Source organism: Rhipicephalus sanguineus, chromosome 4 (assembly GCF_013339695.2).
Source record: "Rhipicephalus sanguineus isolate Rsan-2018 chromosome 4, BIME_Rsan_1.4, whole genome shotgun sequence".
Classification (NCBI taxonomy): domain Eukaryota; kingdom Metazoa; phylum Arthropoda; class Arachnida; order Ixodida; family Ixodidae; genus Rhipicephalus; species Rhipicephalus sanguineus.
In genome coordinates, this window is record NC_051179.1 from 131,258,807 (window position 1) to 131,278,294 (window position 19,488).

At 47.5% G+C, this 19,488-nt stretch overlaps 25 non-coding genes across 25 annotated transcripts; all 25 read right to left on the reverse strand.

Moving 5' to 3' along the window:
- Window positions 1-2,462: 2,462 nt before the first annotated feature.
- Window positions 2,463-2,534, reverse strand: Trnaa-cgc (transfer RNA alanine (anticodon CGC)). The gene has a single exon. It is a non-coding gene; the product is annotated as a tRNA-Ala (tRNA).
- Window positions 2,535-2,810: 276 nt separating this feature from the next.
- Window positions 2,811-2,882, reverse strand: Trnaa-cgc (transfer RNA alanine (anticodon CGC)). Its single transcript has one exon. It is a non-coding gene; the product is annotated as a tRNA-Ala (tRNA).
- A 276-nt stretch (window positions 2,883-3,158) lies between these two features.
- Window positions 3,159-3,230, reverse strand: Trnaa-cgc (transfer RNA alanine (anticodon CGC)). The gene has a single exon. It is a non-coding gene; the product is annotated as a tRNA-Ala (tRNA).
- Window positions 3,231-3,506: 276 nt separating this feature from the next.
- On the reverse strand, window positions 3,507-3,578 carry Trnaa-cgc (transfer RNA alanine (anticodon CGC)). The gene has a single exon. It is a non-coding gene; the product is annotated as a tRNA-Ala (tRNA).
- A 279-nt stretch (window positions 3,579-3,857) lies between these two features.
- On the reverse strand, window positions 3,858-3,929 carry Trnaa-cgc (transfer RNA alanine (anticodon CGC)). The gene has a single exon. It is a non-coding gene; the product is annotated as a tRNA-Ala (tRNA).
- Window positions 3,930-4,205: 276 nt separating this feature from the next.
- On the reverse strand, window positions 4,206-4,277 carry Trnaa-cgc (transfer RNA alanine (anticodon CGC)). The gene has a single exon. It is a non-coding gene; the product is annotated as a tRNA-Ala (tRNA).
- Window positions 4,278-4,551: 274 nt separating this feature from the next.
- Trnaa-cgc (transfer RNA alanine (anticodon CGC)) lies at window positions 4,552-4,623 on the reverse strand. Its single transcript has one exon. It is a non-coding gene; the product is annotated as a tRNA-Ala (tRNA).
- Window positions 4,624-4,899: 276 nt separating this feature from the next.
- On the reverse strand, window positions 4,900-4,971 carry Trnaa-cgc (transfer RNA alanine (anticodon CGC)). The gene has a single exon. It is a non-coding gene; the product is annotated as a tRNA-Ala (tRNA).
- A 276-nt stretch (window positions 4,972-5,247) lies between these two features.
- Trnaa-cgc (transfer RNA alanine (anticodon CGC)) lies at window positions 5,248-5,319 on the reverse strand. The gene has a single exon. It is a non-coding gene; the product is annotated as a tRNA-Ala (tRNA).
- Window positions 5,320-5,595: 276 nt separating this feature from the next.
- On the reverse strand, window positions 5,596-5,667 carry Trnaa-cgc (transfer RNA alanine (anticodon CGC)). The gene has a single exon. It is a non-coding gene; the product is annotated as a tRNA-Ala (tRNA).
- Window positions 5,668-5,941: 274 nt separating this feature from the next.
- Trnaa-cgc (transfer RNA alanine (anticodon CGC)) lies at window positions 5,942-6,013 on the reverse strand. The gene has a single exon. It is a non-coding gene; the product is annotated as a tRNA-Ala (tRNA).
- Window positions 6,014-6,287: 274 nt separating this feature from the next.
- Window positions 6,288-6,359, reverse strand: Trnaa-cgc (transfer RNA alanine (anticodon CGC)). Its single transcript has one exon. It is a non-coding gene; the product is annotated as a tRNA-Ala (tRNA).
- Window positions 6,360-6,633: 274 nt separating this feature from the next.
- Trnaa-cgc (transfer RNA alanine (anticodon CGC)) lies at window positions 6,634-6,705 on the reverse strand. The gene has a single exon. It is a non-coding gene; the product is annotated as a tRNA-Ala (tRNA).
- A 274-nt stretch (window positions 6,706-6,979) lies between these two features.
- Trnaa-cgc (transfer RNA alanine (anticodon CGC)) lies at window positions 6,980-7,051 on the reverse strand. Its single transcript has one exon. It is a non-coding gene; the product is annotated as a tRNA-Ala (tRNA).
- A 274-nt stretch (window positions 7,052-7,325) lies between these two features.
- Trnaa-cgc (transfer RNA alanine (anticodon CGC)) lies at window positions 7,326-7,397 on the reverse strand. Its single transcript has one exon. It is a non-coding gene; the product is annotated as a tRNA-Ala (tRNA).
- A 274-nt stretch (window positions 7,398-7,671) lies between these two features.
- On the reverse strand, window positions 7,672-7,743 carry Trnaa-cgc (transfer RNA alanine (anticodon CGC)). Its single transcript has one exon. It is a non-coding gene; the product is annotated as a tRNA-Ala (tRNA).
- A 274-nt stretch (window positions 7,744-8,017) lies between these two features.
- Trnaa-cgc (transfer RNA alanine (anticodon CGC)) lies at window positions 8,018-8,089 on the reverse strand. Its single transcript has one exon. It is a non-coding gene; the product is annotated as a tRNA-Ala (tRNA).
- A 274-nt stretch (window positions 8,090-8,363) lies between these two features.
- Window positions 8,364-8,435, reverse strand: Trnaa-cgc (transfer RNA alanine (anticodon CGC)). The gene has a single exon. It is a non-coding gene; the product is annotated as a tRNA-Ala (tRNA).
- A 273-nt stretch (window positions 8,436-8,708) lies between these two features.
- Window positions 8,709-8,780, reverse strand: Trnaa-cgc (transfer RNA alanine (anticodon CGC)). The gene has a single exon. It is a non-coding gene; the product is annotated as a tRNA-Ala (tRNA).
- A 274-nt stretch (window positions 8,781-9,054) lies between these two features.
- On the reverse strand, window positions 9,055-9,126 carry Trnaa-cgc (transfer RNA alanine (anticodon CGC)). Its single transcript has one exon. It is a non-coding gene; the product is annotated as a tRNA-Ala (tRNA).
- A 274-nt stretch (window positions 9,127-9,400) lies between these two features.
- Trnaa-cgc (transfer RNA alanine (anticodon CGC)) lies at window positions 9,401-9,472 on the reverse strand. The gene has a single exon. It is a non-coding gene; the product is annotated as a tRNA-Ala (tRNA).
- Window positions 9,473-9,748: 276 nt separating this feature from the next.
- Trnaa-cgc (transfer RNA alanine (anticodon CGC)) lies at window positions 9,749-9,820 on the reverse strand. Its single transcript has one exon. It is a non-coding gene; the product is annotated as a tRNA-Ala (tRNA).
- Window positions 9,821-10,094: 274 nt separating this feature from the next.
- On the reverse strand, window positions 10,095-10,166 carry Trnaa-cgc (transfer RNA alanine (anticodon CGC)). Its single transcript has one exon. It is a non-coding gene; the product is annotated as a tRNA-Ala (tRNA).
- A 276-nt stretch (window positions 10,167-10,442) lies between these two features.
- Trnaa-cgc (transfer RNA alanine (anticodon CGC)) lies at window positions 10,443-10,514 on the reverse strand. The gene has a single exon. It is a non-coding gene; the product is annotated as a tRNA-Ala (tRNA).
- A 5,605-nt stretch (window positions 10,515-16,119) lies between these two features.
- Trnaa-ugc (transfer RNA alanine (anticodon UGC)) lies at window positions 16,120-16,191 on the reverse strand. The gene has a single exon. It is a non-coding gene; the product is annotated as a tRNA-Ala (tRNA).
- Window positions 16,192-19,488: the final 3,297 nt, after the last annotated feature.

Below are 19,488 nucleotides of genomic sequence, written 5' to 3' on the forward strand. Positions count from 1 at the left end.
CTGCATTGCTGCGTCACCTACCGTGATGCGGCGGGTGTTGAGGCTATCGGCCTCGGCGATTAGCGACGGCACGTTTAGACAACGTGCCGTTGCCGGATCTAATCTCGGAGGCTGCGGGCGATAGCCTCAACACCCGCCGCATCACGGTAGGTGACGCAGCAATGCAGTTTTCCATCGCTCGGCCACGCGCTGCACATCCCGCAAACTTTTGCGGCCGACAGTACATCCTGTCCAGACGAGCGTGACTATTGCCCTGGAAGTGCGTGTATTGAACATCGCGTGTTCCGACTAGGCATTCAGCCACGTCGTCTAAGTCACACTCTGCCAATAATTCATTGAGTGCATGGCAGCTTTTATCATTTGTTCTCCTGCCTGTTCTGTCTCGACCTCTGAGTACACAGTTAAAATCTCCTAAAATAATAACTTTTCTCTGTATGCAGATGTGCGTTTTTAGGGAGGAAAAAAACTGAGTGCGTTCATCACAACTGTTCGGTGCATATACACACAAAACTCGCCACATAACATTACAAACAGTAAAGTCAATGTACACTAGTCTGCCCGAAGGACACGAATAATAATTTTCGATAAATAGCCCGGGCATTTTCCTCATAAATAAAATAACGCCCGCTGATGTTCCTTTAGCGTGGCTCACTACCGCGTAGTACATCGACGTAAACCTTAGCAACATGCCACGGGTCTCCTCCTCCCCTTCGACCTTTGTCTCCTGCACGGCTAAAACATCGAGGTCTTGGTCCACCATCATCCTGTACACTTGACTTTGTTTACGCTTGGCGGCCAGACCTCTCACGTTTAGCGTGCCTAAGCTAAGCGTCGGGTAGGTTGCCATTGCTAGAACGGGACAGAGAAAGAGAGGCCCGGAGCTCGGTGCTCACCACCACATCTAGCCTGTGGCTAGACGTCTCCAGGACCATCCGTTGGTCTGGCGTGGTCCGTGGTCTGTTGTGGCTTGTCGCCGCCCTTTCTATCTCGCGGGATGTTTGGGCGGGGCCTGATGCTGGTCCTTCTCGTCACAGTTGTCTTTGCAGGCGGCCCGTCGGCGTGGCTCTCAGTAGTTTTCTCGTCGGTAGTGTCCAACGGTCTTTTGGAAGAAGCGTGGCCACTTGTATCCATATCGTCGCTGCTCTGGGACGGGTTCCCTCCCTCTGGTCCGTGCGTGGCATCATCGACTAAAGGGCGGTTTTCCCTTTCTTCTGCATGACTCAGTGTCGCCCGGTCTTTCTTTTCGGAGGTTACAGGTTCACCTTCCGCACCTCCCTCTGTCTTCGACGTCTCCGCCACGTCGCTGGCGGTCTCCTGGACCCCAGCCCCCTTGGCGGCGTCCTCGGCTTCAGCAGCATCCATCCTCAACTCCATGTGTATTTCACTCGCTGGTGGCCCCACGGCTGCGGCGTAGGTGCGTACGCACTGGTCTTCAGAGTGCCCAAAGATTCGGCATCGCGAACATCGCGGCACCTTGCACTCGCGCCGGACGTGGCCGTCTCCCTTGCACCGTAGGCACTGCATAGGCCGTCCGGGAGCCACAACAAGGGCCAGTTCACCTGCAACTCGGATTTGGTGCGGCAGGTCGTCGACTTTCAATCCGCTTTTCAGTTTCAAGAGTACCGTCCGTGACGTCGAATCCTTGTCACCGACGCCTCTGACGCGCCAACGTTCTCGCGTCACTTCAATGACTTTGCCGAAGGCTGCCAGCGCTGTCTTTACATCTTCGTCCGCCACCCAATACAGGAGCCAATGAAGGCGGAGACGTACCTGCTGGTCTTGAGGGTCGACGACGAAGCAGCGACGCCCTTTCACGTTGAGCTCCTTGAATGCCAGCAATTTCTTTACCGCGTCGTCGCTCGAAAAGGTGACCGCCCACACGTGGTTGATCTGGTATGCCCCAAGGGCCACGACCTCCGGCAACAATCCAGTCGCGTCGAGCGCGTCGCGGAAATCTTCGACCCTGTAGGGCCTTGCTCGCACGTCGCCATGCAAAAACACAGTGTTCTTTACGACATGTCACTTCGGCAAAGGTGGCAAAATAAACTGATAATTCGCTTCCTCGTTATCATCGATAAGCCTGTTACCGCGGCTTGGTACCGCAAAAGCTGCTCCGTCGGAGCCCATGATTCACCCGTCCGAACAGCTCGGCTGCCGGAAGTAGAATGCCACTGAGCTACACCCCCGCCACGACAGGTAAGTTTAATAACGCGTTATTTCCTGCTCATTTGTCTTTATTAACAATAATAAAATATGTAATTGCTTCTCATTCAATCCAATTATTTGGGCATCGCGGCTTTATGCTCTTTGCCTTATCACGGAAATGCGCCAATTTATTCCATTAACAAAATTGCGACGATGTCTGAACAGAACTGCGATCTTACACGCGCAGTGCCGAGTCATCGTACAATCATATCGACAGAACACTAGCACAAAATAAAGCAAACAAAGGACGATCGTCCTGGAGGTGCCGGGGTTTGAACCCGGGACTTCTCACATGCGAAGCGAGCGCTCTACCACTGAGCTGCACTCCCGCCACGACAGGTAAGTTTAATAACGCGTTATTTCCTGCTCATTTGTCTTTATTAACAATAATAAAATATGTAATTGCTTCTCATTCAATCCAATTATTTGGGCATCGCGGCTTTATGCTCTTTGCCTTATCACGGAAATGCGCCAATTTATTCCATTAACAAAATTGCGACGATGTCTGAACAGAACTGCGATCTTACACGCGCAGTGCCGAGTCATCGTACAATCATATCGACAGAACACTAGCACAAAATAAAGCAAACAAAGGACGATCGTCCTGGAGGTGCCGGGGTTTGAACCCGGGACTTCTCACATGCGAAGCGAGCGCTCTACCACTGAGCTGCACTCCCGCCACGACAGGTAAGTTTAATAACGCGTTCGTTCCTGCTCATTTGTCTTTATTAACAATAATAAAATACGTAATTGCTTCTCATTCAATCCAATTATTTGGGCATCGCGGCTTTATGCTCTTTGCCTTATCACGGAAATGCGCCAATTTATTGCATTAACAAAATGGCGACGATGTCTGAACAGAACTGCGATCTTACACGCGCAGTGCCGAGTCATCGTACAATCATATCGAGAGAACACTAGCACAAAATAAAGCAAACAAAGGACGATCGTCCTGGAGGTGCCGGGGTTTGAACCCGGGACTTCTCACATGCGAAGTGAGCGCTCTTCCACTGAGCTACACCCCCGACACGACAGGTAAGTGTAATAACGCGTTCTTTCCTGCTCATTTGTCTTTACTAATAATAATAAAATATGTAATTGCTTCTCATTCAATCCAATTATTTGGGCATCGCGGCTTTATGCTCTTTGAGTTATCACGGAAATGCGCCAATTTATTCCATTAACAAAATGGCGACGATGTCTGAACAGAACTGCGATCTTACCCGCGCAGTGCCGAGTCATTGTACCATCATATCGACAGAACACTAGCACAAAATAAAGCAAACAAAGGACGATCGTCCTGGAGGTGCCGGGGTTTGAACCCGGGACTTCTCACATGCGAAGCGAGCGCTCTTCCACTGAGCTACACCCCCGCCACGACAGGTAAGTTTAATAACGCGTTCTTTCCTGCTCATTTGTCTTTATTAACAATAATAAAATATGTAATTTTTGCTTCTCATTCAATCCAATTATTTGGGCATCGCGGCTTTATGCTCTTTGAGTTATCACGGAAATGCGCCAATTTATTCCATTAACAAAATGGCGACGATGTCTGAACAGAACTGCGATCTTACCCGCGCAGTGCCGAGTCATTGTACCATCATATCGACAGAACACTAGCACAAAATAAAGCAAACAAAGGACGATCGTCCTGGAGGTGCCGGGGTTTGAACCCGGGACTTCTCACATGCGAAGCGAGCGCTCTTCCACTGAGCTACACCCCCGCCACGACAGGTAAGTTTAATAACGCGTTCTTTCCTGCTCATTTGTCTTTATTAACAATAATAAAATACGTAATTGCTTCTCATTCAATCCAATTATTTGGGCATCGCGGCTTTATGCTCTTTGCCTTATCACGGAAATGCGCCAATTTATTGCATTAACAAAATGGCGACGATGTCTGAACAGAACTGCGATCTTACACGCGCAGTGCCGAGTCATCGTACAATCATATCGACAGAACACTAGCACAAAATAAAGCAAACAAAGGACGATCGTCCTGGAGGTGCCGGGGTTTGAACCCGGGACTTCTCACATGCGAAGCGAGCGCTCTACCACTGAGCTACACCCCCGACACGACAGGTAAGTGTAATAACGCGTTCTTTCCTGCTCATTTGTCTTTACTAATAATAATAAAATATGTAATTGCTTGTCATTCAATCCAATTATTTGGGCATCGCGGCTTTATGCTCTTTGCCTTATCACGGAAATGCGCCAATTTATTCCATTAACAAAATTGCGACGATGTCTGAACAGAACTGCGATCTTACACGCGCAGTGCCGAGTCATCGTACCATCATCGACAAAACACTAGCACAAAATAAAGCAAGAAAAGGACGATCGTCCTGGAAGTGCCGGGGTTTGAACCCGGGAATTCTCACATGCGAAGCGAGCGCTCTACCACTGAGCTACACCCCCGCCACGACAGGTAAGTTTAATAGCGCGTTCTTTCCTTCTCATTTGTCTTTATTAATAATAATAAAATATGTAATTGCTTCTCATTCAATCCAATTATTTGGGCATCGCGGCTTTATGCTCTTTGCCTTATCACGGAAATGCGCCAATTTATTCCATTAACAAAATTGCGACGATGTCTGAACAGAACTGCGATCTTACACGCGCAGTGCCGAGTCATCGTACAATCATATCGACAGAACACTAGCACAAAATAAAGCAAACAAAGGACGATCGTCCTGGAGGTGCCGGGGTTCGAACCCGGGACTTCTCACATGCGAAGCGAGCGCTCTACCACTGAGCTACACCCCCGACACGACAGGTAAGTGTAATAACGCGTTCTTTCCTGCTCATTTGTCTTTACTAATAATAATAAAATATGTAATTGCTTCTCATTCAATCCAATTATTTGGGCATCGCGGCTTTATGCTCTTTGAGTTATCACGGAAATGCGCCAATTTATTCCATTAACAAAATGGCGACGATGTCTGAACAGAACTGCGATCTTACCCGCGCAGTGCCGAGTCATTGTACCATCATATCGACAGAACACTAGCACAAAATAAAGCAAACAAAGGACGATCGTCCTGGAGGTGCCGGGGTTTGAACCCGGGACTTCTCACATGCGAAGCGAGCGCTCTTCCACTGAGCTACACCCCCGACACGACAGGTAAGTGTAATAACGCGTTCTTTCCTGCTCATTTGTCTTTACTAATGATAATAAAATATGTAATTGCTTCTCATTCAATCAAATTATTTGGGCATCGCGGCTTTATGCTCTTTGAGTTATCACGGAAATGCGCCAATTTATTCCATTAACAAAATGGCGACGATGTCTGAACAGAACTGCGATCTTACCCGCGCAGTGCCGAGTCATTGTACCATCATATCGACAGAACACTAGCACAAAATAAAGCAAACAAAGGACGATCGTCCTGGAGGTGCCGGGGTTTGAACCCGGGACTTCTCACATGCGAAGCGAGCGCTCTTCCACTGAGCTACACCCCCGCCACGACAGGTAAGTTTAATAACGCGTTCTTTCCTGCTCATTTGTCTTTATTAACAATAATAAAATACGTAATTGCTTCTCATTCAATCCAATTATTTGGGCATCGCGGCTTTATGCTCTTTGCCTTATCACGGAAATGCGCCAATTTATTGCATTAACAAAATGGCGACGATGTCTGAACAGAACTGCGATCTTACACGCGCAGTGCCGAGTCATCGTACCATCATCGACAAAACACTAGCACAAAATAAAGCAAGAAAAGGACGATCGTCCTGGAAGTGCCGGGATTTGAACCCGGGAATTCTCACATGCGAAGCGAGCGCTCTACCACTGAGCTACACCCCCGACACGACAGGTAAGTGTAATAACGCGTTCTTTCCTGCTCATTTGTCTTTATTAACAATAATAAAATATGTAATTGCTTCTCATTCAATCCAATTATTTGGGCATCGCGGCTTTATGCTCTTTGCCTTATCACGGAAATGCGCCAATTTATTGCATTAACAAAATGGCGACGATGTCTGAACAGAACTGCGATCTTACACACGCAGTGCCGAGTCATCGTACCATCATCGACAAAACACTAGCACAAAATAAAGCAAGAAAAGGACGATCGTCCTGGAAGTGCCGGGGTTTGAACCCGGGAATTCTCACATGCGAAGCGAGCGCTCTACCACTGAGCTACACCCCCGACACGACAGGTGAGTGTAATAACGCGTTCTTTCCTGCTCATTTGTCTTTACTAATAATAATAAAATATGTAATTGCTTCTCATTCAATCCAATTATTTGGGCATCGCGGCTTTATGCTCTTTGCCTTATCACGGAAATGCGCCAATTTATTGCATTAACAAAATGGCGACGATGTCTGAACAGAACTGCGATCTTACACGCGCAGTGCCGAGTCATCGTAGCATCATCGACAAAACACTAGCACAAAATAAAGCAAGAAAAGGACGATCGTCCTGGAAGTGCCGGGGTTTGAACCCGGGAATTCTCACATGCGAAGCGAGCGCTCTACCACTGAGCTACACCCCCGACACGACAGGTAAGTGTAATAACGCGTTCTTTCCTGCTCATTTGTCTTTATTAACAATAATAAAATATGTAATTGCTTCTCATTCAATCCAATTATTTGGGCATCGCGGCTTTATGCTCTTTGCCTTATCACGGAAATGCGCCAATTTATTGCATTAACAAAATGGCGACGATGTCTGAACAGAACTGCGATCTTACACGCGCAGTGCCGAGTCATCGTACCATCATCGACAAAACACTAGCACAAAATAAAGCAAGAAAAGGACGATCGTCCTGGAAGTGCCGGGGTTTGAACCCGGGAATTCTCACATGCGAAAAGAGCGCTCTACCACTGAGCTACACCCCCGACACGACAGGTAAGTGTAATAACGCGTTCTTTCCTGCTCATTTGTCTTTATTAACAATAATAAAATATGTAATTGCTTCTCATTCAATCCAATTATTTGGGCATCGCGGCTTTATGCTCTTTGCCTTATCACGGAAATGCGCCAATTTATTCCATTAACAAAATGGCGACGATGTCTGAACAGAACTGCGATCTTACACGCGCAGTGCCGAGTCATCGTACCATCATCGACAAAACACTAGCACAAAATAAAGCAAGAAAAGGACGATCGTCCTGGAAGTGCCGGGGTTTGAACCCGGGAATTCTCACATGCGAAGCGAGCGCTCTACCACTGAGCTACACCCCCGACACGACAGGTAAGTGTAATAACGCGTTCTTTCCTGCTCATTTGTCTTTACTAATAATAATAAAATATGTAATTGCTTCTCATTCAATCCAATTATTTGGGCATCGCGGCTTTATGCTCTTTGCCTTATCACGGAAATGCGCCAATTTATTCCATTAACAAAATTGCGACGATGTCTGAACAGAACTGCGATCTTACACGCGCAGTGCCGAGTCATCGTACCATCATCGACAAAACACTAGCACAAAATAAAGCAAGAAAAGGACGATCGTCCTGGAAGTGCCGGGGTTTGAACCCGGGAATTCTCACATGCGAAGCGAGCGCTCTACCACTGAGCTACACCCCCGCCACGACAGGTAAGTTTAATAGCGCGTTCTTTCCTTCTCATTTGTCTTTATTAATAATAATAAAATATGTAATTGCTTCTCATTCAATCCAATTATTTGGGCATCGCGGCTTTATGCTCTTTGCCTTATCACGGAAATGCGCCAATTTATTCCATTAACAAAATTGCGACGATGTCTGAACAGAACTGCGATCTTACACGCGCAGTGCCGAGTCATCGTACCATCATCGACAAAACACTAGCACAAAATAAAGCAAGAAAAGGACGATCGTCCTGGAAGTGCCGGGGTTTGAACCCGGGAATTCTCACATGCGAAGCGAGCGCTCTACCACTGAGCTACACCCCCGCCACGACAGGTAAGTTTAATAACGCGTTCTTTCCTGCTCATTTGTCTTTATTAATAATAATAAAATATGTAATTGCTTCTCATTCAATCCAATTATTTGGGCATCGCGGCTTTATGCTCTTTGCCTTATCACGGAAATGCGCCAATTTATTCCATTAACAAAATGGCGACGATGTCTGAACAGAACTGCGATCTTACACGCGCAGTGCCGAGTCATCGTACCATCATCGACAAAACACTAGCACAAAATAAAGCAAGAAAAGGACGATCGTCCTGGAGGTGCCGGGGTTTGAACCCGGGAATTCTCACATGCGAAGCGAGCGCTCTACCACTGAGCTACACCCCCGACACGACAGGTAAGTTTAATAACGCGTTCTTTCCTGCTCATTTGTCTTTATTAATAATAATAAAATATGTAATTGCTTCTCATTCAATCCAATTATTTGGGCATCGCGGCTTTATGCTCTTTGCCTTATCACGGAAATGCGCCAATTTATTGCATTAACAAAATGGCGACGATGTCTGAACAGAACTGCGATCTTACACGCGCAGTGCCGAGTCATCGTACATCATCGACAAAACACTAGCACAAAATAAAGCAAGAAAAGGACGATCGTCCTGGAAGTGCCGGGGTTTGAACCCGGGAATTCTCACATGCGAAGCGAGCGCTCTACCACTGAGCTACACCCCCGACACGACAGGTAAGTGTAATAACGCGTTCTTTCCTGCTCATTTGTCTTTATTAACAATAATAAAATATGTAATTGCTTCTCATTCAATCCAATTATTTGGGCATCGCGGCTTTATGCTCTTTGCCTTATCACGGAAATGCGCCAATTTATTCCATTAACAAAATTGCGACGATGTCTGAACAGAACTGCGATCTTACACGCGCAGTGCCGAGTCATCGTACCATCATCGACAAAACACTAGCACAAAATAAAGCAAGAAAAGGACGATCGTCCTGGAAGTGCCGGGGTTTGAACCCGGGAATTCTCACATGCGAAGCGAGCGCTCTACCACTGAGCTACACCCCCGACACGACAGGTAAGTGTAATAACGCGTTCTTTCCTGCTCATTTGTCTTTATTAACAATAATAAAATATGTAATTGCTTCTCATTCAATCCAATTATTTGGGCATCGCGGCTTTATGCTCTTTGCCTTATCACGGAAATGCGCCAATTTATTCCATTAACAAAATTGCGACGATGTCTGAACAGAACTGCGATCTTACACGCGCAGTGCCGAGTCATCGTACCATCATCGACAAAACACTAGCACAAAATAAAGCAAGAAAAGGACGATCGTCCTGGAAGTGCCGGGGTTTGAACCCGGGACTTCTCACATGCGAAGCGAGCGCTCTACCACTGAGCTACACCCCCGACACGACAGGTAAGTGTAATAACGCGTTCTTTCTTGCTCATTTGTCTTTATTAACAATAATAAAATATGTAATTGCTTCTCATTCAATCCAATTATTTGGGCATCGCGGCTTTATGCTCTTTGCCTTATCACGGAAATGCGCCAATTTATTCCATTAACAAAATGGCGACGATGTCTGAACAGAACTGCGATCTTACACGCGCAGTGCTGAGTCATCGTACCATCATATCGACAAAACACTAGCACAAAATAAAGCAAGAAAAGGACGATCGTCCTGGAAGTGCCGGGGTTTGAACCCGGGAATTCTCACATGCGAAGCGAGCGCTCTACCACTGAGCTACACCCCCGCCACGACAGGTAAGTTTAATAGCGCGTTCTTTCCTTCTCATTTGTCTTTATTAATAATAATAATATATGTAATTGCTTTTCATTCAATCCAATTATTTGGGCATCGCGACTTTATGCTCTTTGCCTTATCACGGAAATGCGCCAATTTATTCCATTAACAAAATTGCGACGATGTCTGAACAGAACTGCGATCTTACACGCGCAGTGCCGAGTCATCGTACCATCATCGACAAAACACTAGCACAAAATAAAGCAAAAAAAGAACGATCGTCCTGGAGGTGCCGGGGTTTGAACCGGGGACTTCTCACATGCGAAGCGAGCGCTCTACCACTGAGCTACACCACCGACACGACAGGTAAGTGTAATAACGCGTTCTTTCCTGCTCATTTGTCTTTACTAATAATAATAAAATATGTAATTGCTTCTCATTCAATCCAATTATTTGGGCATCGCGGCTTTATGCTCTTTGAGTTATCACGGAAATGCGCCAATTTATTCCATTAACAAAATGGCGACGATGTCTGAACAGAACTGCGATCTTACCCGCGCAGTGCCGAGTCATTGTACCATCATATCGACAAAACGCTAGCACAAAATAAAGCAAAAAAAGGACGATCATCCTGGAGGTGCCGGGGTTTGAACCCGGGACTTCTCACATGCGAAGCGAGCGCTCTACCACTGAGCTACACCCCCGACATTTTTTTTTCTTTATTACCTGGCTTTGGTACAAAAACATTACACAGACAACACTGCTTTGAAACTACACTATGTACACTCTACATGAGGTGACAGATATCAACCAGCAACGTGCTGGTAGTTACAAGTGGCTCTAATCTTGAGAGCCAGTCGGGTGGTTCCTGTGCCGCTTTATGAATCTCCAGGAACCAGTGCACACACTCTCTGAAATGAGCTCGGGCAGGCCGCGCATCCTTGTCGAAATGCTGACCTGCCATTCTGGAACGCCACAAAGAGTGAAGGCCCAGGAGCATGATCGCGTCAAATGGTACGCCATCTTCGTTCTTTACTCTCAAAAACCTAATGCCCTATGGGTCCAAAGGAAGATCTTTCTGAATAGCTCTCTGTAGCACATCCCAAAAAATAAACACCCTCCCAACAATGTAAAAAGGCATGATCTATGGTTTCTGGCAGCTTACAAATAATACAATGCGTACCCCAAGGCAGAAAGCATCCCCTTTTCTCCAAAAATGTTTTAACAGGCAATGTTTCGGTATGCAATTTAAAGAAAAAAGTTTTGGTTCCCGGCATCACATGCATTTTCTTAACCCTCTTTAAGACATCGCTATCTGGGCCTCCACTGTACAATAACCGGTACAGGGGCACTGGAAAAACTACATCACACAATGCAAAATAAAGTTCCTTTTGTTTGACATGAGAAAGGTACTCTCGCGAAAACCGTACACAGAGGAATCTTACACTGGACACAATTTCCTTAAAATAACCTCCGATCCCTCCCACACAATCTTCGGTTGACACAACATAATAGGGGAGTGCTCTACCCAGTCGCAATTGACATAGTGTGCGCAGAAACGGATCTGTCACATCCCTAAAAAACAAAAATCGGTTAACTAGCTGGCGCAAGAAAAGGTGGCCCAGTCCGAGCCCCCCGTCTTTTACCCGTCGAAACAAGTTCGTACGACTGCATCGTTCCCATCCAGAAGCCCAGACAAATATAGCAAATATTCCGTGGAACTTCTGCACATTTGTCCGGGAACAATGCAACACCTGCATGACGTACCAGAGCTTGCCGATAAAGAACAGGTTGCAAACGGTGGCTCTGGCAAAGATCGACAAGGCGGCCCCTTTCCACTTCTCCGCTTTCTCCTGTGTTTCTTTAGCCTGCCCTTTCCAATACTGATCGCTGTCGCGATAACAGTCGAGCGGAACGCCCAAGTACTTGCCTGGGGTCGTCACCCAAGGCACGTTAGCAAAGTGGTCCGGCTTCGATGGCCACGATCCATGCCAGAGCCCGAGGCTCTTGGACCAGTTCACGCCACTCCCCGTAGCCTTGCTGAATTCACGCACTGTTTAGACGGCCTGCGCTATACTCTTCCGATCCCTTGTGAAAATAGCAATGTCATCTGCATATGCTAACAGCTTCAGTTCGACTGCTTGCAACTGGAAACCAAGGATGCTATTGTTATTAATTATTTTCATGTACAGAGTTTCTATATAATTACAAAATAACAGAGGGCTTAGGGGGCAACCCTGACGAACCGAACGCTGCACGTTAATGCGGGCCCCCAGACTCTTATTTACAATCAACCTCGTCGTGCAGTTTCGGTACGCCAGGGCCACTCCCTCACATATAACAGAACCAAGGTTAACATGATTTAAAACAGCAAACAAAATTCTGTGATCAACAAAGTCGAAAGCTTTTTCAAGGTCAATCTGTAAAATAGCGACCCGATCATCAGAGTAATCACAGCACTCGAGAATGCTTTGCGCTTTGTGAATATTCAGAACAATGGATCGCCCTTTAATACCACATGTTTGGTGGGGCCCGACGTTGTCCTGTATCGCAGTCTGCAACCTGCGAGCCAATACTTTCATGTAGATTTTGTACTCTACATTTGTTAGGGCTATGGGTCGATATGCTGATACAGATCTTAGTTTATATACATCCTCGGTTTTAGGTACGAGAACGGTATGGGATGACCTGTATGATGGAGGCAACGTATTTAATTTATATGCTTCATTAAATATTACTGTCAGGATAGGGCTAATGTCATGTTTGAATACTTTATAAAACGCGGCAGTGAATCCGTCCGGTCCAGGCTACTTTCCAGGGTTTAGCTTGTCTATGGCATCCTCAATTTCAGTAACTGTTATTTCACGCTCCAAACTCTCTTTTCTTTCGTCGTCCAGACGGGGTAATACGGGCAGAAATTCATCCTTGAAATGTTGAAAGTCGATGTCGTGCATTGCAAACAGCTTCCGATAATGTTCAGTAAATACTCTCGTGATACCCTCTGTGTCCGTTTATACGGTACCGCCCCATTCTATCTCGCGTACGTGGTTCTTTTCGGCACGTGCTTTTTCCAAGCCTAAGGCCCGTTTCGATGGCATTTCGCCTGCAGCGGTGTCCTCTGCCCTTGCCCTCACAAGCGCACCCCGATAACGCTGTTCGTCCAGCTGCTCTATATTTTGTTTTATTTTTCTTATGTCTTCTGTCCATTTGCCGGGGGCTCGGCATTCATGCTTTAGTAGCTTATCAAGAAGCTCTTTCATTTCCGTTTCTTTCTTTCTCTGGTCGTACCGAATGCGCGTTGCCCTGTCAATTGCTTTTAATTTTATAGTTTCTTTACACAGCACCCACTGTTGCCAAATATGGAGACTTTTGCTTGGTTCTAATTTGCCAATTTCCTCGATTACACTTGAATTAAATTCTTCTTCCTCCAGCAGCTTCCTATTTAATTTCCATGTTTCCCACGAGAAAGAGTTGGTTCGCTTATTATTTCCGATAGAGCATTCCACTAAGCAGTTGTCTGAAAACGACACCGGGAGAACAGCATAACTAGTACATGCCGGCAGGATGTCAACGGATACATCAATGCGGTCAAGTCTCGCATAACTAGGCCCTTCGAAACGCGTGTACTTAATCGCACTCGTATATTGAAGACATTCTGCGACATCCTCAAGATCCCAGTTCTCGACACTCTGCATATGGACATCAGTGCTCCTTTCTCTGAAGCCCCGCGTGCTCCTCTTATCGCGTGCGCTGAGTACACAGTTAAAGTCGCCCAACAATATTGTCTGCCTTTCTGCACATAGTTGTTGTTCAAGGCCGTGAAGAAACAGGACCCTTTCTTCTACCTTGTTGGGCGCGTACACACACACGATACGCCACTCGACATTGTTCAAAGAAACATCGAGAGCCACACACCGACCCTTCGGATAGGAAAAATGTCCGCTCACTTGGAGCATCGGCAACTTCTTCACAAAAAGTACGCAGCCAGCCGACGTGCCCAATGCGCGGCTGACTACAACAAAAAACCTAGACGTGAAACGCCGCACCATGCTGCCGGTCTCTTCTTCGCCATCAACTTTCGTTTCCTGCACCGCCAGCACATCTATGTCGCGTTCCGTTAAAAGTCGATAAAGCTGGCTTTGCTTCCTTTTTCCTGCCAGTCCTCTCACATTTATGGTGGCAACTTTTAACGGACATGCAGGAGCCATTTTAACGAAACGAAAAAGAGACCAGCAGCACTGTGCTTACCTCTCACGTCTAGCGCGTGGCTAGACGATGCCATCGCCGGCGGTGCCGTCCGGCGCCGGTACATGAACTTGCCCGACTGGCTCGGCGTTGCCGCCTCGCTTGTCGGACGGGACGTTTGGGCGCGGTCGCAGAGACGACCGCCGTACTTGGGTTGTCCTTGCCGGGGGTTCCTCGATGCCAGGCGCCCTCGGCTGGGTGCCGTCGTTGCTGGTCTGGGGGTGCGGGCGCTTCGACGCCGCGGCGGCATTGGTAGGCGTCCGGACGCCCCCCTTCTCTGCCTGTGGCTCGCTGCGGCTTTTGTGCTCGCCGCAGGTGGTTCCTGGCGAGCTCTCCGTCTCCTTCCCAGCCGTATCGCTCGACCTTTCCAAATCACCCGTCGCCCCTTGGTGCGTCGGTTCGGTAAGCCTGTGGTGGTCGGCTCCAGCAGACGCAGTCAGCGCCTGTTTTTTCGGCTCGTTGCCCTTCGAGGCAGAGAGGCAGACGAGTCCCCTGCCACTTCTTTTTCCTCCCGGCCATCCCATTTCGGGGCCTCACCACCGGAAAGAAACAACGTGTCCTTTGGCCCCGCCCGCTTTCCGGTCTCATCGGTTCCCCTGGCTGCCTCCTCAGCCTCGGCTACGTGCATGAGCTCCTCGTGTTCCTCCGCCCTAGGCAGTCCGGTCGCCGACGCGTAGGTACGGACACAGTCTGCGTCAGCATGTCCTTGGCGCCGGCACTTCGAACACCGAGGCACCCTGCAGTCACGGCGTACGTGCCCCTTTCATGGCAGCGCAGGCACTGCATTGCTCGCCCGGGAACCACCACGAGGGCCAACTCGCCGGCGACACGAACCTGGTGGGGCAGGTCGTCAACCTTGAGACCAGGCTTCAATTTGAGTAGCACGCTCCTCGTGGTTGAGCCCTTTTCTCGCATGCCTTGGACACGCCAACGCTCGCGCGTCACTTCGGTTACGTTCACGAACGCCGCGAAAGCTGTCCGAATGTCTTCGTCTAGCACGCCGTAGAGCAGCCAGTGCAGGCGAAGTTAGACCTTTGGTCTTCGGGGTCGAAAATGACACACCGACGCCCTTACACCTTCAACTCCTTCATGGCGGCGAGTTTCTTTGTGGCTTCTCCGGTGTTCAGGGTGACCGCCCAGATATGGTTAATCTGGTACGCCCCCAGCGCCAGCACGTCGGGGAGCACACCAGCAGTGACAAGGGCGTCTCGGAAGTCTTCGACCCTGTAGGGCCTCTCACGCACGTCTCCGTGCAAGAACAAGGTGTTGTTAACAACACGACCGGTGGGCAAAGTAGGCAGTACAATCTCGTAATCCTTATCGTCGTCGACGGTGATCCTGTTACCGCGGCCGGAACGGGCCGCTATCGCCGCTCCATCGGAGCCGTTCATTGTTCGTCCGTTCGCTGGCGCGGCCGGAAGTAGAATAAGAGCTACACCCCCGACAGACACGCAAGTTTAATAACGCGTTCTTTCCTGCTCATTTGTCTTTATTAATAATAATAAAATATGTAATTGCTTCTCATTCAGTCCAATTATTTGGGCATCGCGGCTTTATCCTCTTTGACTTATCACGGAAATGGGCCAATTTATTCCATTAACAAAATGGCGACGATGTCTGAACAGAACTGCGATCTTACACGCGCAGTGCCGAGTCATCGTACCATCATATCGACAGAACACTAGCACAAAATAAAGCAAAAAAAGGACAATCGTCCTGGAGGTGCCGGGATTTGAACCCGGGAATTCTCACATGCAAAGCGAGCGCTCTACCACTAGCTACACCGCCGCCACGACAGGTAAGTTTAATAACGCGTTCTTTCCTGCTCATTTGTCTTTATTAATAATAATAAAATATGTAATTGCTTCTGATTCAATCCAATTATTTGGGCATCGCGGCTTTATGCTCTTTGCCTTATCACGGAAATGCGCCAACTTATTCCATTAACAAAATTGCGACTATGTCTGAACAGAACTGCGATCTTACACGCGCAGTGCCGAGTCATCGTACAATCATATCGACAGAACACTAGCACAAAATAAAACAAAAAAAGGACGATCGTCCTGGAGGTGCCGGGGTTTGAACCCGGGACTTCTCACATGCAAAGCGAGCGCTCTACCACTGAGCTACACCCCCGCTTTTTTATTACCTGTCTTAGGTACACAACATATAGTACAATCAACACTTGTCATAAAAGGAACCAATGTACAAAGTGCATACGGCGACTTTGTTGTCAACCAGCGTCAGGCTGGTGTCGTCATATTAAAATTCAGGTAAAGTCACCAGCGGCTCTAGTCTTGAGAGCCACTCGGGTGGTTCCGGTGCCGCTTTATGTATTTCTAGAAACCAATGCATGCTCTCTCTGAAATACGCTCGTGCAGGCCGCGCATCTTTGTCAAAGTGGTAGCCTGCCATTCGCGATCTCCACAAAGAGTGGAGGCCCAGGAGCATAATTGCGTCGAACGGAACGCCGTCTTCATTCTTTACGCAGAAAAACCGGATGCCATACGGGTGCAGCGGTAATTCTTTTTTGACTGTTCTCTGTAATACGTCCCAAAAATAAACCCCCTCCCAACAATGTAAAAAGACGTGATCTATGGTTTCCGACGACTTACAGATTAAACAATGCGTACCCCAAGGCAAAAAACATCCCTTTCCCTCCAAAAAAAATTTTAACTGGTAATGTTCCCGAATGCAGTGTAAAGAAAAATGTTTTGGTTCCCGGCTGTACATGCATTTTTTGACCCTCTTTAAAACATTGCTGCCTGGGCCTCCACTGTACAATGATCGGTACAGCGGCACTGGAAAAACAACATCACATAATGCAAAATAAAGTTCTTTCCTTTTGACATGAGAAAGGTACTCTCGTGAAAAGCGTACACTAAGGAATCTTACACTGGGCACAATTTCCTTATAATAACCCCCGATCCCTCCTATACAATCTTCGGTTGACACAACGTATTTGGGGAGTGCTCTACACAGTCGCAATTGACATAGTGTGAGCAGGAACGGATCTGTTACATCCCTAAAAAACAAACCGGTTAACTAGCTGGCGCAAGAAGAGGTGGCCCAGTCGGAGCCCCCCGTCTTTTACGTCTTTTACCCGTCGAAATAGGTTCGTACGACTGCATCGTTCCCATCCAGAAGCCCAGACAAATATCGCAAATATTCTGTGGAACTTCTGCACATTTGTCCGGGAACAATGCAACACCTGCATGACATACCAGAGCTTGCTGATAAAGAACAGGTTGGAAACGGTGGCTCTGGCAAAGATCGATAATGTGGCTCCTTTCCACTTTTCCGCTTTCTCCTGTGTGTCTTTAGCCTGCCCTTTCCAATACTGATCGCTGTCGCGATAGCAGTCGAGTGGAACGCCCAAGTACTTGCCTGGGGTCGTCGCCCAAGGCACGTTAGCAAAGTGGTCTGGCTTAATTGGCCACGATCCATGCCAGAGCCCGAGGCACTTAGACCAGTTAACCCCACTTCCTGTAATTTGGCTGAATTTGCGCACAGTATCGACTGTCTGAATTACGCTGCGTTCGTCTCTTGTATAAATAGCTACAGCGTCTGCATACGCAAGGAGCTTTACTTGGGCTGACAATAACAGAAAACCATTGATTCTACTGTTAGTGCTTATACTCAAGCGCAGTGTTTCAATATAAATGCAAAATAACAAGGGGCTGAGGGGGCAACCCTGACGTACCGAACGTTGCACGCTAATGGGGGCCCCCAGACTCTTATTTACAATCAATCTAGTCGTGCACTTTTCGTACGCCAGGGCAACACCCTCGCAGATAACGGAACCTATGTTGATATGGTTCAAAACGGCAAACAAAATCCTATGGTCCACACAATCAAAAGCTTTTTCAAAATCAATCTGCAGGATGGCAACCCGTTCCAATGAATAATCACAACACTCGAGAATGCTGCGCGCTTTATGAATGTTTGTGACAATAGATCGCCCTTTGATTCCGCATGTTCGATGAGGCCCGACTATTTCCTGAATCACGGTATGTAGTCTTCGAGCTAACACCTTCATGTAGATTTTATACTCGACGCTCGTCAGTGCTATTGGTCTATAGGCTGAAACAAGTTTCTGTTTTTCCGGGTCCTCAGATTTTGGTATGAGTACAGTGTGCGATGACCTATATGACGGAGGAAGTGTATTTAATCTGTACGCTTCATTAAAGATAACCGACAAGATAGGGCTAATTTCATTCTTAAACTCTTTATAAAAGGCGGCGGTAAATCCATCAGGTCCAGGTGATTTGCCGGGGTTTAACTTGTCGATAGCTTCCTCGACTTCGGTTTCTGTTATCGTCCGTTCCAAACTTTCCTTCCTTTCGTCATCCAAGCGGGGCATAGCAGGCAGATACTCGCTTTTGAATTGATCTAAGTAGACGTCATGCAATGCGAATAGCGCCCGATAATGCTCCGTAAAAGCCCTTTTTATGCCGTCTGTGTCTTTTGTTAAGGTACCACCCCATTCTATTCCCTGTATGTGGTTCCTTTCGGCTCGTGCTTTTTCCAAGCCAAGCGCGTGTTTCGTTGGCGCTTCTCCTGCAGCTGTGTCCTCTGCCCTTGCCCTCACAAGCGCACCCCGATAACGCTGCTCATCCAGTTGCTCCATATTTTGCTTTACTTTTCTAATATCTTCGATCCACTTTCCTGGGGCTCGGCATTCCTGCTTGAGTAGCTTATCGAGAAGCGCTTTTAACTCAGCCTCTTTTCTTTTCTTGTCATATCGAATACGCGTAGCCCTATCAATTGCTTTTATTTTTAAAGTTTCTTTACCCAGTTCCCACTGTTGCCAAATGTGCAGGTTTTTGCTGGGGTCTAGTTTGCCAATTTCCTCCCTAACTGTCAAATTAAAAAGTTCGTCTTGGAGAAGCTTATTATTGAGTTTCCATAAATCCCACGAGAAGGATTTACTTCGCTTTGAACATGCTATAGAGCACTGAACAGTGATCAGAAAAAGACACCGGTACTACTTCGTAACTGGTACATTCCGGAAGGATGTCGACAGATACGTAAATACGGTCGAGTCTTGCGTGGCTTGTACCTTCGAATCGAGTGTACTTTACGGCACTCTTACTTTGGAAAGTATCTGCAACATCCTCCAGATCCCAGTTTTCAACAATCCGCGTCAGGGTTTCAGTGCTCCTATCCCTAAATGCACGAGTGCTCGTCTTATCGTGCGCACTGAGGACACAGTTGAAATCACCAAGCATGATTAGCTGCCTTCCTGAACACAGCCGTTCTTCTATGCCTTGAAAAAACAAGGCCCTCTCTTCCATCTTATTGGGCGCGTATACGCAAACAATACGCCATGCGGTGTTGTAAATCGAGCAGTCGAGAAAGACACACCGGCCCGACGCACACGAATAATGGGCGTTCACCTGAAGCCCCGGCAACTTCTTAACAAAAAGTAAG